This window comes from Dipodomys spectabilis, unplaced genomic scaffold (assembly GCF_019054845.1).
Source record: "Dipodomys spectabilis isolate Male_0828 unplaced genomic scaffold, ASM1905484v1 ptg000302l, whole genome shotgun sequence".
Classification (NCBI taxonomy): domain Eukaryota; kingdom Metazoa; phylum Chordata; class Mammalia; order Rodentia; family Heteromyidae; genus Dipodomys; species Dipodomys spectabilis.
In genome coordinates, this window is record NW_024870979.1 from 1,376,334 (window position 1) to 1,402,343 (window position 26,010).

The window sequence follows — 26,010 nt, forward strand, 5'->3', positions numbered from 1 at the left end:
TATAGTCAAGGTTTGCAGAAGTTCAATACAAGACAGGGAGGAGCATGAGGGGTAGTGCTTATTTCCTGCATTTCCACTCTATTAGAATTATGTAAACAGGATAATTGTAAAATAGATAAGTCACAGGGAAGGAAAGGTAGTGGAAGGGTCAATTTTATAGCTATCAAAAACCCACCATCATTGTAAGCCAGGCACCAGTGGTTCATGCCTTTAATCTTAGCTACTCAGAAGGCTGATATCTGGGGATAAAGGTTCAAAGCCAGGCCAGGCAACTCCGTGAGACTCTTAGCTCCAATTAACTGCTTAAAAGCTGAAAGCAGAGCTGTGGCTCAAGTGGTAGAGCACTAATTTTGGGCAACAAAGCCCAGGGACAGAATCAAGTCCTAGTGAAGCAAGGAGCCTGAGTTTAAATAATTTCTTACAGCCATCCTGGTACCGCTTGCTGGGTAGAGGGAGTTCTATACCTAGTGCTAAAAAGCCTAGAGGTGAGAGAGGCCATTCATTGAATGCTGATATCTAGCTCAAGGTGAGCTAAGAGGGCTCTGCTTAGGAGAAATGCAGAAGTCATAGCTTTAGGAGAGCTTTGCTTATAGAAAATGCAGTGGCTCATGCCTATAATTAATCCTAGCTACTCAGGAGGCTGAGATCTGAGGATGGTGGTTCAAAGCCAGCCTGGGCAGGCAAGCCTATGGGATTCTTATCTCCAATACACCACCAGAAAAACCGGAAGTGACACTATGGCTCAAGTGGTAGAATGCTAGCCTTGAATTGAAGAGCACAGGGACAGTGCCCAGGCTCAGTTCAAGCCCCATGACCGACAAAAAACAAACAAACAAAAAAAAGCTTTGATTCTACCTTGATTACCTCCCTAAATGGCTTACATTACCTGCCTCTGAGTAGCCTCTAAGATTTCCCCTATATGGAAGGTTGAGGTGTATCTTCCCTAGTTAGAAAAGTTCTCAAGGTACTTGAGCTTGTACCTAAGTATGTCCATATAAAGTCTGCTTTTGTTAAGGCTTGGTCTCCACCCCAAGCATGTGATTAAAAGCTTGGTGCAAGCTCTGTTTGGGCTGCTGGTCTTCGAGACCAGAGTCTACCATGCAGTCACTGGCCTTTTAATAAAGACTCCTGATTCATTCTCTCAAAATGTGGCTTCCCCATTTCTCTCCATACAACACTAGGACCGGCACACATACATAAAAAAGAAACCCAAGAACAAACATCCTCCTCCTCTCCTATCTGTCCCAATTCCATCCATGCCCTCAAGTTTTGTGGTTCCATTTTCACATACGTACATTGAATATGATTATTGAATATTTTGAATAATATATTGGATATGATTATCCAATAATCATATTCAATGTACATATGTGAAAATGTTTGTGCGCCTTTCCTCTCTCTATTTGCCTGCCCTTTCCCCCTGCTTGCTCCTGCCAACAAAACACGTTTCAGGTTCCTGGTATCCATTTTGATAAACAGTTAGTTATTTAGAGGAGTTACGTCATTGGAACCCTCCCTTGAGTCTACTATATTTTAGTCCATTTGTTTGTGTATATGTGACATTGATCAAGACGCAGTGTACTCCTAATTAACTTGTTGAACTAAAACCCCTTGGTACGACTACTTGAAAAAAGTTAGAACCCATACTGTTAGGCAATTGGAAGTAGAAGCTAAAACAGGAGCAGAACAAGGCTTGTGCAGGTAGTTTCTGGTGCTGGCCCTAATTAAGACTCCCCCAAACACCTGCCTGTGTGGAGGGGAAGCCTCCCTTCCTGTCCTCCAGTTAGACTCCAGGCACAGCTTGGGACCCCCAGGAATCTACTCACCCTTGTGTCTGGGTGGGGATGAGAAGGGCGAGAGGGGCGTGTCCTCCTGCAGCTGCTGTCCTTTCTCATGCGTGGGGCGGGCCTTGCAGACGCGCTCAGGCCTGCTCACGGCATCATGCCACTATGTGTGCTGGATTGCATCCTTCAGGTTCGGAGCAGTATCCTCTTTTTTTTTTTAAGGCTTTTATTTTTATTATAAAGGTGATGTACAGAGGGGTTGCAGTTACGTAATTCAGGAGCCTCTTCTCTTGAATTTTCTACCCTGAAAATTGTGTCCAGTTTTCTATGTCCCTTCTATTAGGGTTTCTTCTACAAGTCAGGGGCCTTGGTCTTCACAAATTATATTTCAGCCACAGATATATATGTGTATATTTATTTATTTACACATTTTTGCTACTGAGTTTTGCTGCTAAAAATTATTCAAAAGCCATGTGGCTGCAGGGTTTGCTGGCTCTTAATGTGTCATGAGCTGTTCATTTTAATTGGAAATATTCTAAAAGCAAGATTGATGTGTTTTCTATTCCTGTAAAATAGAAACCAGTTCTGGCTCATAATTGAGCACTCGTAAGTCCTCTTTCCTTATTAACATGCCCCCTCTAATTTGGGTCTCTGTTTGCACAATATAAATGGCCTTTAGCAGCCCTTCATTCATACAATAGTCTCAGTAACCCATAGAAAATTAGGAGCAGGCAAAAGCCTATTTTAACTGACACAGAGACAAAAATGCTAATTACCTTAAAATATTCTCAAGTGTATATCTTTGGCAACCTTCCAGGTAACGCTCAAAACTTTCTCTCCCCCCCACCCCCGCCACCCTCCTTTATTTACTAGTAATAAGGGAAGTTGATTTTGGTTTATGTTCAGGCTTCTATGTATGTTTATGTTTATAATTTAAAATCTTTCTTTTGAGCAAAGTACTAGTGATAGCTGATGTATACAGTTTGTTTTCTTCCTCCTCATGGCTACACTCAAGAGTTTTCCCATTTGTGATCAATTATGTAGTGGCTATTTTTGTTAAGGCACTCAGATACATATGAAGAAAAAAAACAGGGCCTTACAATTGTGAAATTTATTTTATTTAAGCATATGAATGGATATACATTTTAATGTTTCTGTAGAACTTCTTTTACTTTTCTCTGATAATTAAATTGTGCAGGTTGATTGTCAAAAGCCCTTCTTCCTCTGAAAAAGTTTTAAAACAAAAGCCTCCAGAAACTGGAGGTGTGGCTCAGTGGCAGAGCACCTGCCTAACAAGCATGGGGCTCTGAGTTCTAGACCCAGTACTGGAGCAAGAGAACATCAAACAACAACAAAAAACTCCTAAAGCTTCTTATGTAAAAAGTAAGCCACAGAGAAACAAAGTCAGTGCAACTTACCAAATTATGATATCAGGTGCTTTTAGAATACTTACATGAAGCTGCTTATCATATTTGTGACAGATATTTATTAAAGTTGTATTATTTTTAGAGTATTGTGGTAGGCTTGGCTTATAAAAAGTAAATAAAAGTGTACTTCTCTTGGAGAGAGTTTAAAAAACAAGCTTAGGAGAAGAAAATACATATGCTCTAAAAGTTAACTAATGGTACAGAAAATTGAAAACAACAGAAAGGGATGCCACAGTCAGTGTTAGGTAGAGTGAAATTATTCACAAAACATGTGTTCAACTTAATCATAAGCAATCAGCATAGTGTGTGTGTGTGTGTGTGTGTGTGAATGGGGTTTGAACTCAGGGCCTCATGCTTGCTAAGCAGATGCTGTAGGACTTGAGCCACACCTCTCCTTTTGGTTTTAGTTACCTTCCAGAGAGTCACATGTTTATGCCCTAGATCTAACTGGACTAAGATCCTCTACTCAAGCTTCCCTTGGAGCTGGGATGACAGGTACATAGTGCCACACCCAGTTTTTTATTTGAGCTGAGGGTCTCATTAACTTTTTGTAATCTTCCCCATTTTCCTAGTTTCCCTCTTCTCAGAAGCCCCTGTGACAGGCCCACACAGTTTTAATAACACATCAAAGACCCAGATAGACACTTCGGGCAAGAAGAAAAACTAATATTGAACCACCGATGAGAGGATGGTCAGCACTATTTGTCGGTAGGGAAGTGCAAATCAAAGCCACAATGGGATGCTGCTCCATATCCAGCGGGCTGGCTACAACCAGAGGACAGCTGACACCCAGTGCGGCTGACACCCAGTGTGGCTGACACCCAGTGCGGATGACACCCAGTGCGGATGACACCCAGTGCGGCTGACACCCAGTGCGGCTGACACCCAGTGCGGCTGACACCCAGTGCAGATGACACGATGAAGAACCCGGAGCCTGTGAGCACTGCTGGTGAGGATACAAAATGGCAGAAGCACTTTAAATAGCAGCTTGGCACTTGCTGAAAAGCTAAACCGAGACTTACTATAAAACCCAGCAATTTACTCCTAGGAATCTGCCCAAGAGATCTGAAACCCTACGATCCAAGATATGCATGAAATTGCTCCTAGCTGTGTTACTCACGATAGCCCCACATGGACATAGTCCAAATATCCATCTGCTGGTGACTGGAAAACACAACATGACGTACCCACACAATGGAATATTAGTCAGCAAAAAAAGAAACCAAGATTTATGGTAAGGTCTCAAAGACACCCGCTAACTGAAAGAAGCCTGCTACGCAAGGCTGCTTTTAGAGGATTCCACTTTATATCGAGTCCAGAAGAGGCAAATTATAGAGACACAGAGCGAATCAGTGATTGCTTGCAACTGCAGGGCCTGGGGACAGCTGAGAGCAGGTTAACTGTGAACAAGCATGAGGGGACTTTCGAGGGCTATGAAAATGTTCTAAAACTGGATTCCAGCGATGGCTCACACCTGTATGCACTTACTAAGAATCATGGGATGGGTTTTATGTGATATAAGTTATACTTCAATAAAGCTGCTGAAGAAAAATTCCAATGTCCTCTGTATAGACTGGGCTAACATGGTCATCTGAACTTCCCACGTTTACTTCAGTGCTCAAATTCAATTCAAAGATGTAGCTGCATCCGTAGACATGAACCGTTCACAGTATGCAAAATCCTTTATAACGATCACGTTCATTTGATCCTCACTCCAGCCCTGTATCATGTAATATAGAATAGGCAGATTTGTTTTTCCTTTTAGCTGGGTTCTAAGGAAACTTCAATTACCATACAGATCATATCATAATAATAATTATTATTTTGTGCAGTGCTGGGGATCAAATACAATGCCATGTGCATGGTAGACAGGTGCTCTACCAGTGAGATCTAGCTTCAGTTCTAGATCATATCATTTTACAATCAAAAGTCATCCTGGATAAAGTAATCCAAGGAAACTAAATAGAAGACGTCATCATTGCCCACATTGCCAGAATGCTTTCACAAAGACAAGTATTTTCTATTTGCTGAATTATACTCAAGGATACCAGGTAGTGACTGGAACTCATTACAGGAACTGCAGAAGGACCTGACTGCGTAGCCTCACCCCCCCCCCCCCCCGCCTTCCTCCTTTCAGTCTGTGGCGGTTTCTGACTCTGAGGCGTTTGCATTTACAAATATTGAAATGCATGTGATAGCATTGTACATTCAATTAAGTGTACCATGACTAACATTACAGGAACTAATATCCTCTGGCAGAAATGAAGCTGCCAAAAAAAACAAAATGGAAATGAGTGTATTAATTTGGTTTATAGCAAATTCTTCTCTTGAAAGTGCGAAAGGAACTTAAATGAACAATTCCTGCTTAGTGAAAGCAGAACATCACAATGTTTAAAGACATGTGACCTGTAAAGTGTCCAATTATGTAACTTGAAAATTTATGTGGCATTTAAACAAACATGCGTACTAAATTAAAACCACATGAATCTCCTTTATATTGATTATACATATGCAACACAGGCCAAAATTACAGTCTTTCACATTTAGCCTGAGATTTAATGCTGTGGATTAGAAACAAAAAACAAGGCTAGCTACTGGCATTATCTCATGCAATTTTTGCCATAGATTTAGATGGGCAAATTTTTCTTCAAAGGTAGAAAATATTAGACTTGCGCATACTGAAGATGCTGCCTTACCATCTCAGCCATGCATCTGTTCATTCATCTACTTATAAACTTGTGCAACCTCTGCAACTTTGCAAGAAAGTACGTGCATTGTCAGCCTTAGAACTGCAACTTTGCTGGGCGCTGGGTGCTGGGGCACTGGGGCGCTGGGGCGCTGGGGCTCGTATTTGTGCTATTGAGAGGGTTGAGATGAGATCTGAAAATTTCAAAGTTCAAAGCTGGCCCAGGAAGGAAAGTCCAATGAGATTCTTACCTCTGTTTAATCACCAAAAAGCCAGAACTGGGAGTGTAGCTCAAGTGGTAGAGTGCTAGCTTTGAACAAAAAAGCTAAGGCCCTGAATTCAAGAGCCAGTACTGGCACAAAAAAGGTGACCCCTGACCCCTCCTTATCTGATCTGCAATACATTTAATCCTGCAATCCTTCCCCGTGAAGCTTGTAAGAATACTTAAATCATCTTCAATCTGACACCTCCTGTGCTTTCCAACTACGACTGAAACACGCTCCCAACTGGATTCGTTTGAACAGAAATAGAAAAATACAATTGACTTCCAATGGTCAATTTTGATATCTTCTAGTCATGAAGTTTTCACATCAATTTACACAATATAAAATGTAAACGAAATAGCTAGGTACTAGTGGTTCATGGCTGCAATCCTGCTACTCCAGGCCGAGATCTGAGGATCATCATTTGAAGCCAGCCAGGGCAGAAAACTTGCTTATCTCCAATTACCTAGCAAAATAAACAAAAACCAACACAGAAATGAAGATGTAGCTCAAGTGGTAGAGTGCCAGCTTTGAGTGAAAAAGCTAAGGAAGAATGTGTGCCTTGACTTCAAGCCCCTAGTAGAGGCACGCACACACACACACACACACACACACACACACACACACACACACACACACACACACACACACACACACACACACCCCAAAAACAAGTAATTGTCTTCTGGCCTGGAATATCAACATGACCTTTAATGTCCTGGTAGCTCATGCCTGTAATCTTAGGTATGCTGGAAGCTGAGGATCTCAGTTTGACATCTAGGCAGACAAATCTAGGAGACTTTTATCTTGAGTTAACTAGCAAAAAGGCAGAAGTTGGAGATGTGGCTCAAGTGGTAAAATGCCAGCTCTGAGAGAAAAAGGGAAGTGAGAACACTAGGGCTTTGAATTCAAGCCTCTGACCAGCACTCAAAAAAGAAAACAAGCACTTCCATATTATACCTGCCATTCCCAGCAAAAACCAAAGACTAGACAAGTAATTTTGTATTAATTCTGTTTTCTAATACTATAAAAAGTATACTGTATTTAATATTACAGTCAACTCATCAACGACATCAAGAACTATACAAATATTAATATTTAATACACAGCATCGCCTAAGTAAGGCATAATCAGAACTGAATTGATAGGATGCTAAGTGGGAAAATCCTGTTTAGACAGTTGTAAGAGAAGGGAAGCATTTAGCAAAACAAGTTTGATAGTCTTGTCATCATAAAACGGATAGCTATTTGGCATAACTTAAACTTAGCCAAAAATAATTTTTGAGCAAAGGAATAATCAGAAACTTGGATTGATTTCTCCATACTTCTCCTTCAGTTCACTTCATCAATCTCTTAGTCTGGGAATGGTACTGTGATCTGCTAGGTACAACAAATTACTATTTTGTACCATTTTTAAGTAATTCTTTTTCCCCTCCCTCCCTCCTTTTCTCTCTTTCTCTTTCTTTCTTTCTTTCCCTTCCTTCCTTCCTTCCTTTTTTTCTTTTTTTGTCCAGTACTGGGGCTTGAACTCATGGCCTACCCATTGTCCCTAAGATTCTTTTGCTCAAGGCTAGCAGCATTCTACCAGTTGAGCCACACTGCTACTTCCAGCTTTTTCTGAGTAGTTTATTGGAGACAAGAAAGTCTCGTGGACTTTCCTGTGTGGGCTGGCTTCGAGCTGTGATCCTCAGATCTCTGCCCCCTGAGTAGCTAGGATTACAGGCGTGATCCGTGGGTGCCTGGCTTTGTTTCAGGTTATTTTTAAAAGGACATATGTTAATGTCAGACTTGGGGGGGGGGGTGCGGGGAGGAGAGCAAGACAGTCTTTTCTAAATGGACTCAGACAACAAAAACACAATCTTTGGTTCATATTTTTCATGAATTTGAATCTCTTTACCATCCAGCTAGGTTTACTATGCTGTCATGAGACTTAGTGAAATAGAAGGCAAATTATTCTAGCCAGGGGATTTTTTCCCCCATCTTAGTTTCATCATGCCTGTTCTCTTCCTATAATAATAGGCAGCTATGATTGTTTGGCGGAGTGCTTTGGGACCACCGAGGTAAAGTACTGTAAGAGAGACAGTGGGCTGTATGTTGGGAAGCAGAAACAAGTTGGGGGTGGCAGGTGTCACCAGGATGCTCAGGGGGTGTGCCTGGGACAGCCAGGACTGGTGTGGGGGGGACGGGGCCGCATTTCTCAGTATCTTCCCACGCTGGGAGCCCTGTGGGATCCTGCTTGCCTCTCTTGGCAGGCCCTGCAGGTCAGGGCTCTTCAGAGTGGAGGGAGAAAGGTTTCTCTTTTTTGTTTCCCTTTATTGTTCTTTTTTTTTTTTTTTTTTGGTTGGTTGTGGGTCTTGAACTCTGGGCCTGGGCGCTGTCCCTCAGCTCTTCAGCTCAAGGCGAGTGCTCTACCACTTGAGCCACAGCACCACTTCTGGTTTTCTGGTGGTTTCATTAGAGGTAAGTCTCATGGACTTTCCTGCCTGGGCTGGCTTTGAACCGTGACCCTCAGATCTCAGCCTCCTGAGTAGCTAGGATGACAGGTGTGAGCCACCAGTGCCTGGCTTATTGTTTCCTCATATTGTTCCCTTGTATTCACAGGAAGACGTGGGGACAGGTGGCCAGGCTCAAGTGTCCTGACACTTGCCTAGCAGTGCAAAGCAACCCCAGCACCACCAAAAACATTAGCAAACCAAAGTGTCTCAAACGAAGCCCTGAGCACAGGAGCAGGTTTAGCCTGGACTTGCCCTGGCTTCTTTTCCCTCCCACTTCCGGTCCTGTTGTGGGCTGCTTGTCTGTCTTTTGACCTTGGAGCCTGGTTCTTTGGGGGCAGATCTTCCAGAACAGGACTTGGGGTGACTGGAGCTTCCCAGAGGGCTGGGAGGAAGCTACCTTCAGACACCTGTTTTCTGTCCTCCAGATCCCAACACCCCTGCCCCCGCCCCCTCCTCCCACACACCTCATGTGCCCCTGAGTCATTTGCCAGGTCTTTGACTTCCCCTCCTGGGGGAAGTTTCTGAGCCACCTGAAACTACACCAAATGTTATCTCTGAGGCCTGGATTCAAAACAAAACAATGTTAGCTGCATTTTAACAACAGGAGATAGGTATGCTGGAAGACAGAGAAAGGATCATGAAAAACACCAATTCCCAGAGTCTCCCTGAGATGGTCTTTTTTTTTTTTTTCTTTTAAATAAGTCTTAGACGGAAATATTTATTTCACTGAAACTGTGAAATATACTGTTGAGTTGGGACAAAATGTGATACCACATAAAGATAAGAGACACAGAACAGTTAGAATTAGTGGCTTTCTTCAGGATCAACTTAGATTTTGTTCCGTGTTTGTTTTGACTACATTATATGGGTTTTTAATCCTAAAGACACTTTTCACTTGAACTAAGACAGAGCCTTCCCTTTGAGTGTTGACTAGCTGGGATTGCAGAGATGGGGGGGGGGGGAAGGTTGAATTCCGGGCCTGCTGCCCAGAACGAGGTCACTTCCTTCTTCCTGCATTAGCCCACAGGACTGGGCCTGGGTGCTTGGTGTCAGCACACCTGCTCCACAAACACAGGCTGACAGCAACCCAGTGTGGTGGCAGGCCTGCTAGGATTGCTCGGGAGAGACTCAGTCTAGGCCACACCAACCGCGCAGAGGCCTCCACCCAGGTCTCCTTACACCTGATTTCTCAAGAGCAGATTGCTTAGCCAACCTTAACCATCCCGGAGGCCCGCCAAGCCGAGAGGCTCCACTCCAACTACCTTTGCCCTCATTGAGCGTTTGAAAAAGTGGGAAAGGACAACTTGACCGGAGCTTTAGGATTCAGGTGTGCGAGCTGCCTTTGGTACCAAAAATCACTGAAGTGAGAGAGAGGAGAGAGAGAGAGAGAATAAAAGCCAGCAGGGAAGGGGAGAAAAATGTCCGGTGAGCTGCAGGACAGAACGCAGCATGTCCAGACCCGGCCGGCCGGGCTGGTTCTCGCAGCTCATTCACTGGGCCTGGAAGTCCCCGCCCGTGGGTAAGGTTTCCCCGGCTCTCAGGCCGCCAGCCTCCTCCTCTCCCGGCGCTTCTCCAATTGAGAAACAAGTCAGGAAGGGACCGAAAGATCAGGGTGGAAAAAACACGGAGGGAAAAGGGGGTGTGGGGGCGAGAAACGGGTTCACGGGAGATGGTGAGGGAGAGGAGCTGCGGGCTAGCCATCAGCCACGCGTGGCCCGCTCCTCGGACGCCCCTCCCCTCCCCCTTCGCTGGGGACAGGGGTACAGCGCTCCCCTCGGGCCTGGGACAGGCTCCAGGCAGGTAATGTGGGGGTGCGGGCAGTGCCCCGCAGGGGGGCTCGCCGATGCGTGGCCGGAAAGCAGTGTGGACATCTCCAGTGTCCGGTGAGGCCAGGACCTCCCCCTTCTCCCACCTCCCCCCCCGGAAGGCGCAGCCCGGGGAGCCTGGCGCAGCCTGGGGCCTGGCGCACCCCGAGCTGCAGAGCCGGGGCAGGGCGGCCTGTGCAGGCTTTCTCCCCGAGTGCAAGCAGAGCCGCGTGTGTGCGCGTGCGCGTGCGCGTGCGCCGCCTCCCCGCCCCCAGGCCCCCGGGGCGCACGCGGCCCTGCGGGGCGCGCGCGGGAGCCCCGGGAGGTGCCGGCGCCCCGGCTGCTCGCCGCCCCGCCCGGCCCGACCCCCGGCTCGCTAGCCGACCCTTGAACTCGTCTGGCCGGTCCCCGGCTCCTCCTCCAGGCCACGCCGGGAAGAGGTGGAGGCGGTGGAGCAACCAGGCCAGGGCCCGCCCCGCCCGGCCCCGGCGGACCGCGGAAGCGTCTAGAACGCGGGGCCCTGCCCCCCCCCCCCCCTTCGCAGTCGATCGAGGCCCGTCTCGGGGGTCTGTGGTCCCCGGAAGCCCACCCACGAACACCCCCCCCCCCCGCAGGTCGGCTCGGGAGCCGTGCGCCCCGGGGTGGCCTCTCCAGCCCCCCCCCGTCTTTGCCGCACTTTCCCACGTGCCCGACCCCCCCCCCCCCAGTCCTGAGATGGTGGGTCCACCGGGAGCTCAACGAAAGGAGGGGTGCCGGCTCTCCCAGCGGCCGGACGGCGTCCAGGCGGGGCGTGGACCGGGAGGGACAGACGGACAGACGGATCTCCCCGAGGGGCAGTGATTTGTGCACTGGGCTCCGGCGCGACTGGAAGGGACGGGACCTGCGGGGGGGGGGGCATGTGGGGTGCGAAGCTACTTCTCAATCCACCCCACCCGAGGGAGCCGTGTGCAAAAGCGCAGCTCCGTCTGCGGGGACCCCCCCCCCCCCCGCCCCGGGGGCTGGGCCGGGGTGGGCCGCGCCTCCTCCAAGCCAGGGCCGGCGTCTGTCCGGTGAGCAGCGACCTCCGCGGACGCCCCACGCCCGGCCTAAGGGAACACGATGCCTGGATTGGCTTTTCTCTTGAGTGGACTTTAAACAACAACAACAAAAGGGAAATAATTCGATACAATATTCTCCTTCCAGATTGTGTCTGTTTTTCAGAAAGTTCAGGTTTTGTTTTATTTTTTAATTTTGGAATCTTGTATCAGATGAAGATGATCAACCCCCCCCCCCAATCCATGGTTTAATCAATGATCTACCACAAAAGTAATTTAAAATGCATTTCTTTTTGTGGATTCGACCCTTATAAACTGTATATTGCATTCTGTAAGTCCTATGAAACTTTGTTATTATATAGCAATTCAGGCATATCCCCCGCCCCCCAAAAATCTCCAGAGAGTTGTATGATTAACCCCTGTCCTCCACTCAGCCCCAGAGGGGAAGAGTTACTGAAGGCCCCAGCCCACGTCCGGCCCAACGGGCCATCGCCCTGCCTCTGGGGCTGGCCAGCCCCATACCTTTAAAGTTCTTCTTGCTGATAATGTTCGACCCAGACCCAGAGCGCGTCACATTTCGGTCTTTGTGTAAGTGGTGATCACATTGCAGTGGGCAGGACTTCTACTCCACAGTGTGTTGTTTGTCTGTTGTTGATGTTTTGTTTTGAGGTTTGTCCACCCTGATTCCAGCAGCCGTGCCTCTTTCCTCTACCATTCCTGGTGTCCAGTCCACATTTGGTGCATGCACGTTGGTTTCCTTACTCTTCTTCCAGGGTAAAGCCTTGGGGTGAAATCTTTCATGGTGCACATGAGAAGCGGTCCACTCTGACTACAATCTGCAACTTTTGGGGTACTGCCAAGTTGGCTTTCAGTTTTACACTTTCAGAATGAAAATATGAAAAAAATTACAGGTGATCAAAGGGGAGAGTAAAATAATTTCTCATTCCTCCATCAAGAGAAGACTTTTAATTTAAAAATCAGTATTTTGGTAAAAAAAATACCAATGATATCTACATATAAAAATAGTTACCACATTTTTATCTAACCATGTGTGTATGTATACTATACATCCTAGGTCATCCATGTGTGTAGTTCATGTATATTCTACATGCAAATCTGCACACAAATAAGCACGCACTGTATGTGTGGATGCTCACATGTACTTAAAGCTTAAACATCTCATTAATTACTTTTACTTATTTTGGCTGTACTGGGGTTTGAACTCAAGACCTCTCACACCTCAGCTCTGGTTTTGCTGGTTGTTTTTAAGATAGAGTCTCAAGAACTTTTCTGTCCTTCTGGCCTAGACCTTTGACCCTTGGTCTCGAAAGTAGGATTACTAATGTGAACTACTCATCCAGCGTAAGGATCAATTTAGTTAGTTGATTATGTTGAGGATGGAATCTACAGCCTTGCAAATACTAGGCGGTTCACTATCACTGAGCTATACTCCAGTGCCCATATCAACTGTTTTTACTTTATAATTTATATATTTTTTGAGTGTTACTGAGGTTGGAATTCAGAGCCTCACACTTGCCTACACAAGTGCTCTACCTCTTGGCCTCTCCTCTATCTCTTTCAGTCTAGTTTGTTTTTAGACAGAGTTTCATGTTTTTGGTCATCCATCTTTGGCTCATAACTCTTATATCTCCACTTCTGCTTTTGAGATAAGGTCTGACTATTTTTTTTTTTTTTTTTTTGGTCAGTCATGGGGCTTGAACTCAGGGCCTGGACACTGTCCTTGAACTTTTTCCCTCAAGGCTAATGCCCTATCACTTTGAGCCACAGAGCCACTTCTAGTTTTCTGGTAGTTAATTAGACTTTCCTGTCCCAGCTGGTTTTGAACCTTGGGCCTCAGATCTCAGTCTCCTGTGCCACCAGCACCCAGCTCCCACTAACTTTCTGCCCTTGAATTATGATCCCCTTATTTCTACCTTTCTGGTATTACAGGTGTGCATTACCACACTGAACTGTATAAAAGTTTTTTTGGGGTAGGAGGTAGAATGATGGGGAAAGAGGTTACACTGACCAAGATGCATTATACCCCAAAATTGACATGTTGAATTGAAACCCCTTTGCGCAACTACTTAAAGATAATAGTAAAAATGAAAAGTGAAGACAGTGCCTTGCTATGGAGCCCAGACTGGTCTTGAGTTTTTGATCTTCTTGTTTCCATCTCTGAATGTTGCAGTAACGGGAGTGCACCACTGCTATCGCCACCTCTACTTAAAAGTTAACGTTATACAGTGAGCATTTCACCACATCGCTAAGTATTTACTTCTGGTTTTTTCTTTTAATTTTTTAAATTTTTTATTGTAAAGGTGATGCACAAAGTGGTTACAGTTACATAAGGTAATGAACAGTATCGCCCCCTCCCTCATTTTCTCCCAGTTTTATCCCCGCCTAATCCCCCTCCCCTCCAAATTGTATAATTCATTTCCAACATAGTAAATATTCACCTCTAAACCTACTTTGATGGCTGCAGGTTAGTTTTTGTTGGAGTATTTCTTAGCTTTATAACTGCTATTCCTTTGGTTTAGTCACCTGTTAAGAAAGTAATTTACAAGACCTGCAGTGGAGAAGTACAATAGGGATTTAAACCAAATCATTTTTTTTTTTTTTTTTTTGGTCAGTTGTGGAGCTTGAACTCTGGGCCTGGGCACTGTTCCTCAGCTCTTCAGCTCAAGGCTAGCGCTCTACCACTTGAGCCACAGTACCACTTCCGTTTTTCTGGTAGTTTATAGGAGATAAGAGTTTCACAGACTTTCCTGCCCAGGCTGGCTTTGAACTGTGATCCTCAGATCTCATCCTTCTGAGTAGCTAGGATTACATGTGTGAGCCACTGGCACCTGGCTCCAAATCATTTTTTTATTCTTCATCTTCAAGGTACTTTTAGTGTCTTAATCGGTCCTTTTGTTGCTGGATATCTTTCAGGATAAAATAAAAGCCTTTAACTTAATTTTAATACTCTTCCTGTTAATGCATTGGATAGCCAAGTAGCAGAGTACTCTGCTGTAGGCGAGTGCCCTGCGCTCCTCTGTCCCGCAGCAAGTGGCAATGCCCTTGCCTGGGCTCTCTGCAGCTGCCCACAGCTGCTCACATGACCCAACAAGTTGCATGTCATGTGACTCACCTTTCTCAATCCCCAGAGCTCTCTAGGGCCTACCATGGTTCCTCCCATTTTCCAGGTGGTCAGAGGGAGGTGGAGAGAGCTAACGTTTTCCAGATACCATCATTCAAAGCTCTGATGTTAACTTCAGCTCTGCCTCCCTCCCTTCAGTCACAGATGCTTTCCGCCCCTTTGCCTCCTCCTCCTGCTCCTCCTCTTCCTCCTCTTTCCCTTCCTTTCTCTGTCTCTTTCATGTTTTCATATTTATTTACTAACCCCTTTCAAAGTGGTAAATATCGTTTCCTGTGTGTGTCTGTGTGTGCTAGTAATGGGGCTTGAATTTAGGACATCTGTCTCTTTCTTACCTTTTTTACTTAATTCTGGAACTCTACCACTTGAGCCACATTTCCACTTTTGGCTTTTTGCTGGTTAATTGGGGATAAGAGTCAGATTTGTCTGCCTTATCTTGTGTTCAGATCTCAGTGGACTGAGTAGCTAGTAGTAGATAGTCTTGGCATTGCAGTCCTAAGTACATCAAATTTTCTAAACTTACAAAAAACTAAGTTATTACTTAAGCGTGGTCCAGTGTGTGTGTGTGTGTGTGTGTGTGCCCTAGAAATAGAATACCTGGGCACTAGGTGGTACACACTAACTTTACAGATAATACAAATTGCTTTTTGACAAGCTTAACCCATTCAGACACCTTCCCTCCCCTCCTGCCAATTTGGGTAAGAGTCTCTGCGGCTTTGCATCCTCATCAGCACGTGGTTTAGTCAGAGGAAAAACTTTCACTAATCGAAGAAATGTGAAAAAGTGTCTGTGGTTTTAATTTGCATTTTCCTGGCTCTTTATGAGGTTGAACTTAGCACACTAATCTTTCCCTGTGTATGTGGAATGTCTGTTCATTTCTGTTCCCTGTTTTTTGTTTTTATTTTTGTTTTTAAAGTGGTTTGTTTGACTTGAAGGCATTTGTCTGTAAGTTGGGCACTGGAACAGGAATTCTAACTGGAACCTCTGGATACTCAATGGCTCTGAGTCACAAATAAATGATTCTGAAAATAGCAGGGTGCTTTCTAGAAGTGACGGTGTGTGGAAACAGGGATTTCAGAGGTAGAAATGAAGCATGCAGCTTTATGCAGAATCGCAAAACACACCAGTAATAAACAAGCCTTCACAAATCCAATCATAGAGCAGCCATGCTGTGTCTAAGTCAGCGATGAGTTGAAGGCATGTCCTGGGCTCCACTTGCCCCGTGTCTCAGTATTGAAATCTAAGTTATGATCTCTAGTGGGCATGAGTTTGAGCCCCCTCCCCTGCCTTTGTGTCTGTCCTTGAGATGGTGAGTGGACCTCAGACATTTGTGCTTTGCGTCATTCCATTTCCACCAGTAACGAACACAGAAAATCAATAGTGAGATCCTTGAATAATGCTCCAAAGACCTGAAAAGAGCCTGGTAAGAAAGGTTTAGACCAAAATAAAGGAACTTTGGAATGAGATGGACCTGAATTTGATGTTATTTTCCCTCGACTTATAAAGATTGCTATTTGTAGCCAAGTCTCTCGGAGTTCAGTGATACTGTTAATCCAGAGTTTTTGGATAGGACATGAGATTAATCGTATCAGTTTATTCTTGTGGCAGAATAAGAAAATCTGAAAGGAATATCGTGTGTGATTAACCAGGTTTTTCAGCATGCAAATGTTAAGATTTGAACTTGGAAGTACAAACCACTTTATAGAGATTTATACCAATTAGCAGTTTGTATCTGAGTGACTATGGCAAACAGAACTCTTGGTATAAATGGAGTATATGTGCTATTTGCTATTCTGTATTTCATTAACTTCATTTCTAAGATTTCAAACACAAGATTTTTGGACGTGAAGAAGTCATGATGCTTTATTGCTGTAAGTTTTCTTTCAAAAATGTTGGTATGTTGTATCTATATTGAGATGATGTTAAACAAGATCAATATAATTTCAAAAATGTGGACATTAATACATATAAATTACAGCTGAATTAAAATAGTATATTGAGGAACACCATTGTAGAGTAACTTCCTGCTGAAGTGTTAGAGCTTGTATAGACTCAGGGTCTCAGGGCCTCAAGTGAGGGAGGGGTCTTCAGGACCACCCATGGGTCCTGCCTGATGGTCATGTGTCTGTCATCACTTTGAGAAAAGACCAAAGAGCAGAAGGTTTCTTCATAGCTTTTGTGAACGATCAACAAAAGCCAGGATCAATCTTTCCCTCTAGTCCACGTTTCCAGGGCCAGTGTGAATGGGAAGAGGCCCAGGTGAATTCTTTTCTGTTCACTCTGGCCAAGGTAGGGAGGTCGGACATCTGGAGAAAGCTGTCACATTGTGCGCAGGCATCTCATTTGCATCCAGTCCTTGGCTTCAGTGAGAAACAAAGGGACTGGCAGATACCAGAGGTGAGTGGTTCACCCTTGATGTTCTGTCTCATCTCCTCCTTCACCTCCTTCCTCTCCTCCTCCTCCTCTTCATAATAATAGCAGAAATGCCTCATCTAAAGAGTTCTAGAAATTGGGATTATGAGAAAGGGCTTAATTTGTTCTACATTATTGGCAAGCTTTTTACCCCGATGTTTATGAACTAACAACTTTGAGAACCAGTGATCTAGTATACCATTTTGTCTTCAGAAAGAGTTTTTTAAAATTGGTTGACTTATTTGTCAATATTTTAAAGAAATAGGACTCTTCTAAAATACATACACTAACCTCTATAGAGTGTTAATAAACCCTTAGAGTCATATAATCTTTCCTTTGGTCTAATATCAATGTTTTCTTTTGCAAATATAATCCATTTTCTTTCCCAGAAACCTCTGCAGTTACAATGCTAATGCCAATACCTTAGCTGAAGATGAGGATGTTCAAGAATCCTTCATAGATCGTATTTTATGCTTATTCGTGCTTTTTTTGTTTCTCTGTAGTTTTTCATTTGTTGAGGAAGCAGGCTTTTAGCATTGCCCATTTATAGAAAATTATTCTTGTTGAACTACATAGCTCCCCTCCCTCCTCTCCCTCCCTCCCTCTCTTCTCCCTCCTTCCCTTCCTTCCTTCTGTCCTTCTTCCTTCCTTCCTTCCTTCCTTCCTTCCTCTTTCTTTCCTTCCTTTCTTCCTTCTTTCCTTCCTCCCTCCCTTTCCTTTCTCCCTCCCTTCCTCCCTTATTAACAGTAAATTTTTTATTTGGACAACACTTGTTTCTTTACTTCTCCCTGGGGTTTTCCATATAGTTCTTTCTTCTGAATACAGTGCATTTCTTCCTTGGATAGTTCTTTCAGAAAGAGTTACTGAGTGGTAAGTTTTAAGGTCAATGAAGAGAGCAGTTAAGAGATAAGGCAAAATTGAGGGAAGAATCTAGAAGGTAGATTTGGGGTTTCTCAAGAGTACTGGTCTGAAATGTTTTCACTCTCTGGAAAATTTAGCTGGGTATAGAAAGAGAATCATGGACTGTGGTTTGAGGTCTACCTGAAAGCAAAAGTTTTTGAGACTGTCTCAATAAAATGTGGGCACTGTAGTGTGCTCCTGTCATCCCAGTTACATCTGGAACTGCAAATAATGGATTGAAGTCCAAGCCAGCCCAGGCAAAAAAGTGAGATCCTATCTCAAAAATAACTGAAGACCACATGACATAAACAGTAGAGTGCCCAGAAAGTACAAAGCCCTGAGTTCAAAATCCTGTACTTCCAGGAAAAAGAGAAGTTGGAAGTAGGCAGAACTGGACAGAGAAAGGGTCACCTCAAGTTCCTTAGGTCTTCTGGCCCTCTACCCCAAGGTTTTCTTTTCCTCTTCTGGTTGCTGCGTGGTGGTGCATTGACTGTTCCACTTGTTTCGCAGATCCAGCCAGGGTAGAAAGGGAGGAAGGAAGCAACAGGTATGGCTCCTTTATCAGGAAAAAAGAATTCCTGGAAATCCGTCGGCTGGTTAAGTATCTACCAACCCTGCATCTCATTGTCATCTGCCCACAGGGTGAGCCTTCATGTCCTGCCTTTCATGCTCCTTTCTGTTTGTGTGACCTTTGGAGATTTCCTTGCCCTCCTCTCCAAATTAGCTCCCAAAAGTTTTCATTGGTTTTGTATAATCCAGGATGTCTATGCATTTGTTTATTCATCATGTTGTCCAAGGTGTCATTCATTTGCTCATAGACTTTAAGTGGTGTCGGGTCCAAGGAAATGTAAGTGAGGCCACTTGCAGTTCCCCAGCCTCCCTCAGCCCTGGAGACAATCAAAGGCAGCCGGCAGTGAGTCAAGCCAGAAAAAACTCATTTATTAACACAGAGCAAGCCCTTTTTAAAGCAAAAAAGAGTGGGTGGCATGGGAGGGGAAGAAGAGGAACCAATCACTGTCAAGTTCACACCCTATCATGCACCTAAGCTTCCACGGGCTGGTTACGCACTGAACGTAAAGCAAATTGGGCTCTGCCCGCTCAACTCCCTCTCAGCGCCATCTTTGCTGCCCATGTGCTCCACAAAGTTGCTTTAATTTACTCACTCATTCATCCATTCACCGAGCCCATACTGGATATCTATTTGAAGCTAGACCCTATCTGTGCTAGGGTCTGAGGAAAACATGGTGGGCAGGGTAGACTTTAGGATGGCTGCCGAAGTTCTATTTCATTTGGAAATTTTAAGTTACTCCCAACTGCTCTTGGTTCAGCAATCTTGAGGCTCTTAGCTCAAGACCCTATGGCATAACATATATAGAAAAATTGTAGGGCCCAGTGTGTCTGAGCCATTCCTCAGCCTCGAGTCATCTTGATTGTTTTCTCCACCATCCAGGTAAGCTCCTCTCACCTGCTGAGCTCACAGATCCCAGAAAGAAGAGCCTCACCTCTGCAGCCACATTCACCATGCTCGCTGCAGTGTGGTTCTCTGCTTCTCTATTTTCTTACCTTTCATAGATTTTTCAGCTTTCCAAATTGGCTGTTGGCACCCATTCTTATTTATAACTGTCACGGAACATATTAATGTCTGGGTATTATCTTTTCAGTGAGTGTGTGGGAAGTTGGACATAGGCTAGGAAAATGCTTATGTGCTTTTGTGTATGTGCGTGTGCTTGTGTGTGTGTGTGTGTATGTGTATGTGTGTATGCATAGGCTAATATCAGGACCTGAACTCAGGGCCTTGTTCTCTTGTTCAAAGATGGCATGCTACCACCTGAGCCACTCTTTCACTTCCAGCTTTTTGCTGGTTAATTGGAGATAAGGGTCTTATGGACTTTTCCACCCAAACTGGTTTTGAGCCATGATCCTCAGATCTCAGTCTCCTGAGTACCTAGGATTGCAGGTGTGAGCCGCCAGCACTTTGCTTCATTGATGTGCAGTTTCCAACTTGCACATAAGCTCCAGATATTTGCTCATGCCTGATCAGCATAGTCTTAGGAACTGCTAAAGAAACAAAGGAATAAGTAAGAGATACAATCCTTGGTACCAAAGATGTGCCAGCCAGCAGACCTGACCATTCAAATTCCAGGAAGTTTGGATTGGTTGAGTTTCTTTTGATGCTTTGAAATTGGCCATGGTAGGGAGATTTATATCCCCAAACACCAAGACTCAGCTTCCTCCTTTTCTTGAGAGCTGCCTGTTAAACATTTACCAGCACCCCATTAGTCTATATTCTTGAGTGACTTGTAATGTCGCTGTAGACATTTATTGAAGAAAAAGGAAAAGAATAAAACAACTGCAAAACGGAATAGAAGAGACACTCTAGCTACTGGGAAGTTCAGATAGCCGAAACCCACACCGATGGTAATCGCTGGCAACATCTGGCCGAGCCGGTGGGAGCAGTGCTCCTTGGCCTCAGCGACTCAGAGCGGGAGGCCTGCACGACCAGAGACTTTCCCTTCCTGCTGTGTGACCCGGGAGAAGGACTCCATCTTTGCTAAGCATGACGTCAGCTCATTGATGGACTCTTCAGTGTGGGTAGGTGCTGTTCTAGGTGCTGTTTATATAAAGTAGCCTTTTATCTGTGTATGAAAGGAGAGAATTCATGCAAAGGACATACATGGTGAAACCACTAAAAAGAAAGAAAGAAAAAAGCAACACAAAAACAAACACCCAACTAAGTTCTTTGTGAGACAGGTTTTCACTCGACCGCCCTGCTTGCCTTCTGCCTCTTCCTCATCTTTGAAGTGGATTCTCTCAGCTGTTTTGCTGTAGCAGCACCATTTTAGCTAACAATGGGCTGAATCGCTCCTAAGTTCAGGCGTTCAAAGCTTCATGAGGGTGGAGCTCAGAGGGGAATCAGTATCTTTATAAGGAGAACCTTCCTATCCTCCACCAAGGAGAAACCAGCCGCTTGCTATGGGAAGGGGCCCTCATCAGACACTGGATCTTCTGGCTCCCTGATCTTACTTCCCAACCTCTACAGCTGTAAGAAATACATTTCTATTGTTTAAGCCTTCTAGTCAATGGTATTTTTGTTATAGCATCCAGAATGGGCTAAGACAGCCATGTTCCCTCAGGCCCCATAAACCTTTCATATCTGTCAGAGTAAGTTAGATAATACTTTAGTAACAGTCGGGAACATCTCATTAGCTTTCGTCACCAACGTTTTAGTGCTCATTCAACGCTATGTCCGTGGCTCTGCTCCTCAGAAACTTCACTTGGGAATTCAGGCTGTAGAATAGCCTCTCCGTGAAACAGCTGAGTCTGGCACAGGGAAAGAGGAAGGGCATGCTGGCTCTTAATACGTCTGTTAGAAGAGATGCACATCACCTTGCATTGGCCAAAGCAGGGCACAAAGTCTCTCCTGAGCTCTGCAGGGAGGAGATGCACAGGGCTCCCATAGGAAGGCACCAGGGAGGAAAGGAAGCCAGAGTATATGGGGATGGGTACAGTTAACCAGCTTCATTAGTGATTTCTGTCGTTTGGAGGCTAAACACCAAACCCTTAACAAATCCTAGTCTGCTGCTGGTGTTCTCTCTCTCTCTGTCCCACCCCCCCTCCTTCTCTTCTCCCACCATTCTGCACTGGGGTTTGAACTTAGGTCTTCATGCTTGCCAGGCAGGTGGTTGCCACTGTACCACTGTTCCCAGCTTTTGTGGATTGAGATGGAGTCTTTACTAGCTTTTTTTTTTGGCTAGGGCTGACTCCAAACCTCCATCCTCCTGATCTCTGCTTCCCAAGTAGTTTGGGTTCCAGGTGTAGCTGCTACCTGCAGCCATCGCTGAGCTGTCAACCGTCAGTACCATAGGACGATTATGAGGTAAATGTATGTCTTTTCGGACTTGAATTTGAGATCCATAGAACATGCCCCATTGTATTGCCTGGACAGGTGCAGCATTGTGTTCTTTACCATGATGGGTCCTCAGTAAAGGCTGACTGGGTGATAGAGAAGTTGAAATGCCTAACACCTGCGGATACTTAAGAGAAGTGAATACACATGAAGAACAAACCAAGCAGCTGTGTGTAAACAAAGGGCCTCCGTGGCAAGTCAGTCAATTCTTTTGTAATTCCTTTAAAGAGTATATTTAGAGCCACAGTTCAGAAGTTAGGTAGTGACTTACATTTTGGACTGGAAGAAGAGGAACTTTCTGCTGGGCTGGAGAATAGATCAGCGTAGCATACTCACCCAGAATGCCAGAGGGCCTGGATTCAACTCCCGCTACCGCAAATAGATACATCAATAAGTAGATAAATAAATAAGCAAACGATCTGGCAATCTGAGCGTTAGTAATCTATATGAAAAGTATTAGGTTCCCTGGATTTGTTCAAGCAAAGTCGAGTTGACAAGGGTCAGAAATGTCAATGAGCATCCTAGACGGAGCCTGGGGAAGGAAACACAGGTGTTGAATCCACGGCAGGGTTCTGTTACCAAGCTGAGAGCGCACACACAAGGAGGAGATAAAAGGTGTTGATTACCATGAGATCCTGCAAGTGTCTATGGAGCACCACAGCCTCTTGGTTGGCTTGTGGCTTATTTATTTATGTATTTGTTTATTTATCTGGCTTTTTATTAAGGTTTATTGGAGATGAGAGTCTCATGGTCTTTCTGCCAGAGTCCTTAGACATCAGCCTCCTGAGTAACGAGGATCATAGGCGTGAGCCAAATTTGTCACAAAGAAGCTGTTTAGCTGGATTAGCCCCTCACCTTTGCCTTCATCTATAATTACTGAAATCAACTGATCACAGTTATTTCTTCAGCTGTACAATTTTACCTTTATATAATATTGCTAGTATTATCATGGTAGTAGTGATGGACTCTAGAGCCTGGCATATGCTAGGCAAATACTATGTCACTGAGCTATGTCCTCAGCCCTTAAACTTTTTTTTTTTTTAATTTCAAGACAGGGTCTCTGTAAGTTGTCCAGGCTGGTTACAAACTTGAGACTGAGTAGTTGGGATTACAGGTATGCTTCACCATGCTGGGCTTTTTTTTTTTTTGTTTTGTTTTGTTTTGGGTCCGGTCGTGGGGCCTGAACTCTGGGCCTGGGCGCTGTCCCTCAGCTCTTCAGCTCAAGGCTAGTGCTCTACCACTTGAGCCACAGTGCCACTTCTGGCTTTTTTCTTATGTGGTGCTGAGGAATCGAACCCAGGGCCTCAGGCATGCAAGGCAAGCGCTCTACCACTGAGCCACCTTCCCAGCCCCATGCTGGGCTTTATGATAGATTATCAATTATATTTTGGAGATTCACAAGAATGGACAAAATAGTTTATAAATGTAAGCATCTGAGAAAACTAAAAATCCACACACCATGTGAAATATCACTTAAAGGGGTTGCTTAGTGGTAGTGCATTTACCCTGAGTGTGGTAGGGCATACTGGAGATACTGGCTTTAGTCCTCAATACCACACAAACAAAAGGAACACAGTATTCAATTATGGTAAACATTTGTACATGTTCTAATATATCTGTGTATTTCTTTTGTTATTGGTCCTGGGGCTTGAACTCAGGGCCTAGATGCTGTCCCTGATCCTTTTGTGCTTAAGGCTAGTGCTCTACCACCTCAAGTCACAGCTCGATTTCTGGTCTTTGGCTGTTAATTGGAGATAAGTGTCTCATGAGCTTTCCTGCCCTGGCTGGTATCAAACTGTGGTCCTCAGATCTCAGCCTCCTCTGTACCTAGGATTACAGATATGACCCACTGGTGCCCAATTTATATCTGTGTTTTTCTGAGAAAGTTCCCCTTTTTATATTTCTAGCAAAGAATCAGGTGACAGGTATGTGATTTGCTTTATTTGGTACAAAAATTTAAAATATTATCTATGAAGATATAATTTCATAATATACTAAACAGCATGATACTAACTATAAGGCAATTTTTGAAATTATTGGTTCTGAAGGAAAGTTATGCTATATCGCAATAGTTTAAAGAGTTTTCTTAAAGAGGAGACACTTGGATGAATTCCTAGATTTGTTTTTTCTTTTTTATAACTAGGTGGATGGGAAAAAGTGCCTTGAATGTGGCCACTTGATGTTCTGGGTCTTCTGGGACAGTTTTACAAAGCCAGACATAATTGCTAGATGTCAGTGCAGATAGCAGCCAGCGTCTGGGACAGAACGCAGGCGACCCAGCACGAGTCAGGCCTCTCCAGCCTGCAGCTGTGGCTCCCTTTTCTGATGCCCTTTTTCCCAGTCACAAAACGATACCACGTCTGGATGCCCCTGGGGGAGAGCTTGCCACTACAGAAGAGGAGACACAACCAGAGACGTGCAATCAGTGTTTGCGATCCGCGGCGGGGGTTGTGTAACCGCGCTCTCTTTGCTTTTCTTGGTTCTGTTTGTTCTGTGACAGGATAAAACCTGTAAATCTTTTGTAAGATAGGAATCCGAGTCCAAGAGAGACCTGAGCACCATTTCCCAGTGTCCTACCAGCTCATATTTTGTAATCTTTCCCTCCTCCCCCTCTCCCACATCCATTTTTTGCCCGTGCTGGCCCGGGGCACAGAGCGCAGATGTAGGATGGCAGAGTGGTGTGGTGGGATTTTACACAGACTGTGGGAAAGGAGGGAAATGGAGGTTGGGGCTCACAGAGCAGGAGGAGCTAAAGGCAAAGCGTTTTCTAGTGTTGTTTTTTGTTTTTCCAGCCAATGAAGAGTATACCCATGAGCAAAGAGAAAGGTGCGTCTCTACACTACACAAATGTAAGCAATGTCAATCTAGTCAGAGGAAGTTCCGCTGTCTAGGGGGACAGGTTGTTTCTCTGATGATTAGAGAATTAAAAGGCAGAAATGTGTTTAGACAGAGCAAGTTTGAAAATGAAAGGAAGGCAGAGGAGCAGAGACTCTCCCTAGAGCCGCCAGACCCAGGAGTCCCATGGAGACCTCTTGGAAGGGGTAATTCTAGTGTGGCGGTTCCTCCCATCCTTTCCTGGGCTTTGCACTGGTTGCTTGGTGGATTGTGTTTGAACTGTCCTGGCTTTTTCCATTGGTTGAGCAGGAACCCAGGGTATTATGGGAAGAACTGTTATCTGTCACGTTATGTCTGCCATTAAAAAAAATTCCCATCTACCTAACCAAGGAGACCTAACTCTCCCTCAGCAGGAGCTCCTCAGACTGAGAAGAACTTTTGATCCTTTTTAACCTTCCTCAGATCTTGGATCCAAACTTTGTAGCTGAAACACTGCCTTGCTTTATGCAAAGCTGGACTATCATGAGCTACGCAAATAGCAAGGCAAGATTCCGCATGTGAACGATGCTTCTCTCCTTGGTTCTTCCTGTCTCTGCTTTATTATTTTGACTTAAGCAGACTTTGGCTTTTGGTGAAGAAAACTCCGTTCTGGCATCGATATGGTGAAATCACAAGACAGAAGGCTGTGATTCCTGCTGTCCCGTTACACTAGAAAACACCATGCACTTAATTTTATCCCTCTCAGAAGCGTGGTGAATCTTCCACCGGTCCCTTTTAGAATTGCCCAGATTCCCCAGGTGCTCCTAAGGTTGCAACGACGTGTGTATCAAATTAAAAGTAAAGATCTGTGAAGGGAAAAAGTGATTTCTTTTCTGTCACTGCTGCTCCATGCAGCTGAGTCAGCTGTCAACTTGGGTCCAGAGCACCTCTGAATATGGTCACATCCTTTAGTATTTCGAAAGTGACTTGTCACATCCATGAACACATTGGGCAAACATGCTGCTGAAAACACATGGAGACTGGTGATTGGGGCCTGTGCTCACAAGGAGGGCAGCTTGTAGGGGGCTAATGAGCACAACTCATATACTTGTTAAATGAATGCATTCAGGTTTTGTTTGTTTGTTTACTTGGTTTTTTTCCTGTCCTGGGTGCTGGCCCTGAGCTTCTTTTGTTCAAGGCAGGCATTCGACCTCATCCAGCTTTTTTGGTAGCTAATTGGAGATAAGAGTCTCAAAGACTTTTCTGCCCAGGTTGGCTTTGAATCACTCTTCTTAGATCTCAGCCTGCTGAGTAGCTAGGATTACAGGCATGAGCACCGGTGCCT

The 26,010-nt window shown here is 44.8% G+C and overlaps 2 long non-coding RNA genes across 3 annotated transcripts in view; both read left to right on the forward strand.

The window, feature by feature from the left end:
- The first annotated feature begins 885 nt into the window (after positions 1-885).
- LOC122127543 lies at positions 886-5,879 on the forward strand. The gene is made up of 3 exons (XR_006151195.1): positions 886-955; positions 3,515-3,525; positions 5,869-5,879. It is a non-coding gene; the product is annotated as an uncharacterized LOC122127543 (long non-coding RNA).
- Positions 5,880-10,092: 4,213 nt separating this feature from the next.
- LOC122127553 overlaps positions 10,093-26,010 on the forward strand; it is a 114,511-nt gene continuing 98,593 nt past the window's right edge. For both annotated transcript variants that reach the window (XR_006151197.1, XR_006151198.1), the window contains exon 1: positions 10,093-10,173. This is a non-coding gene — a long non-coding RNA (uncharacterized LOC122127553). The remainder of the gene's footprint in view (positions 10,174-26,010) is intronic.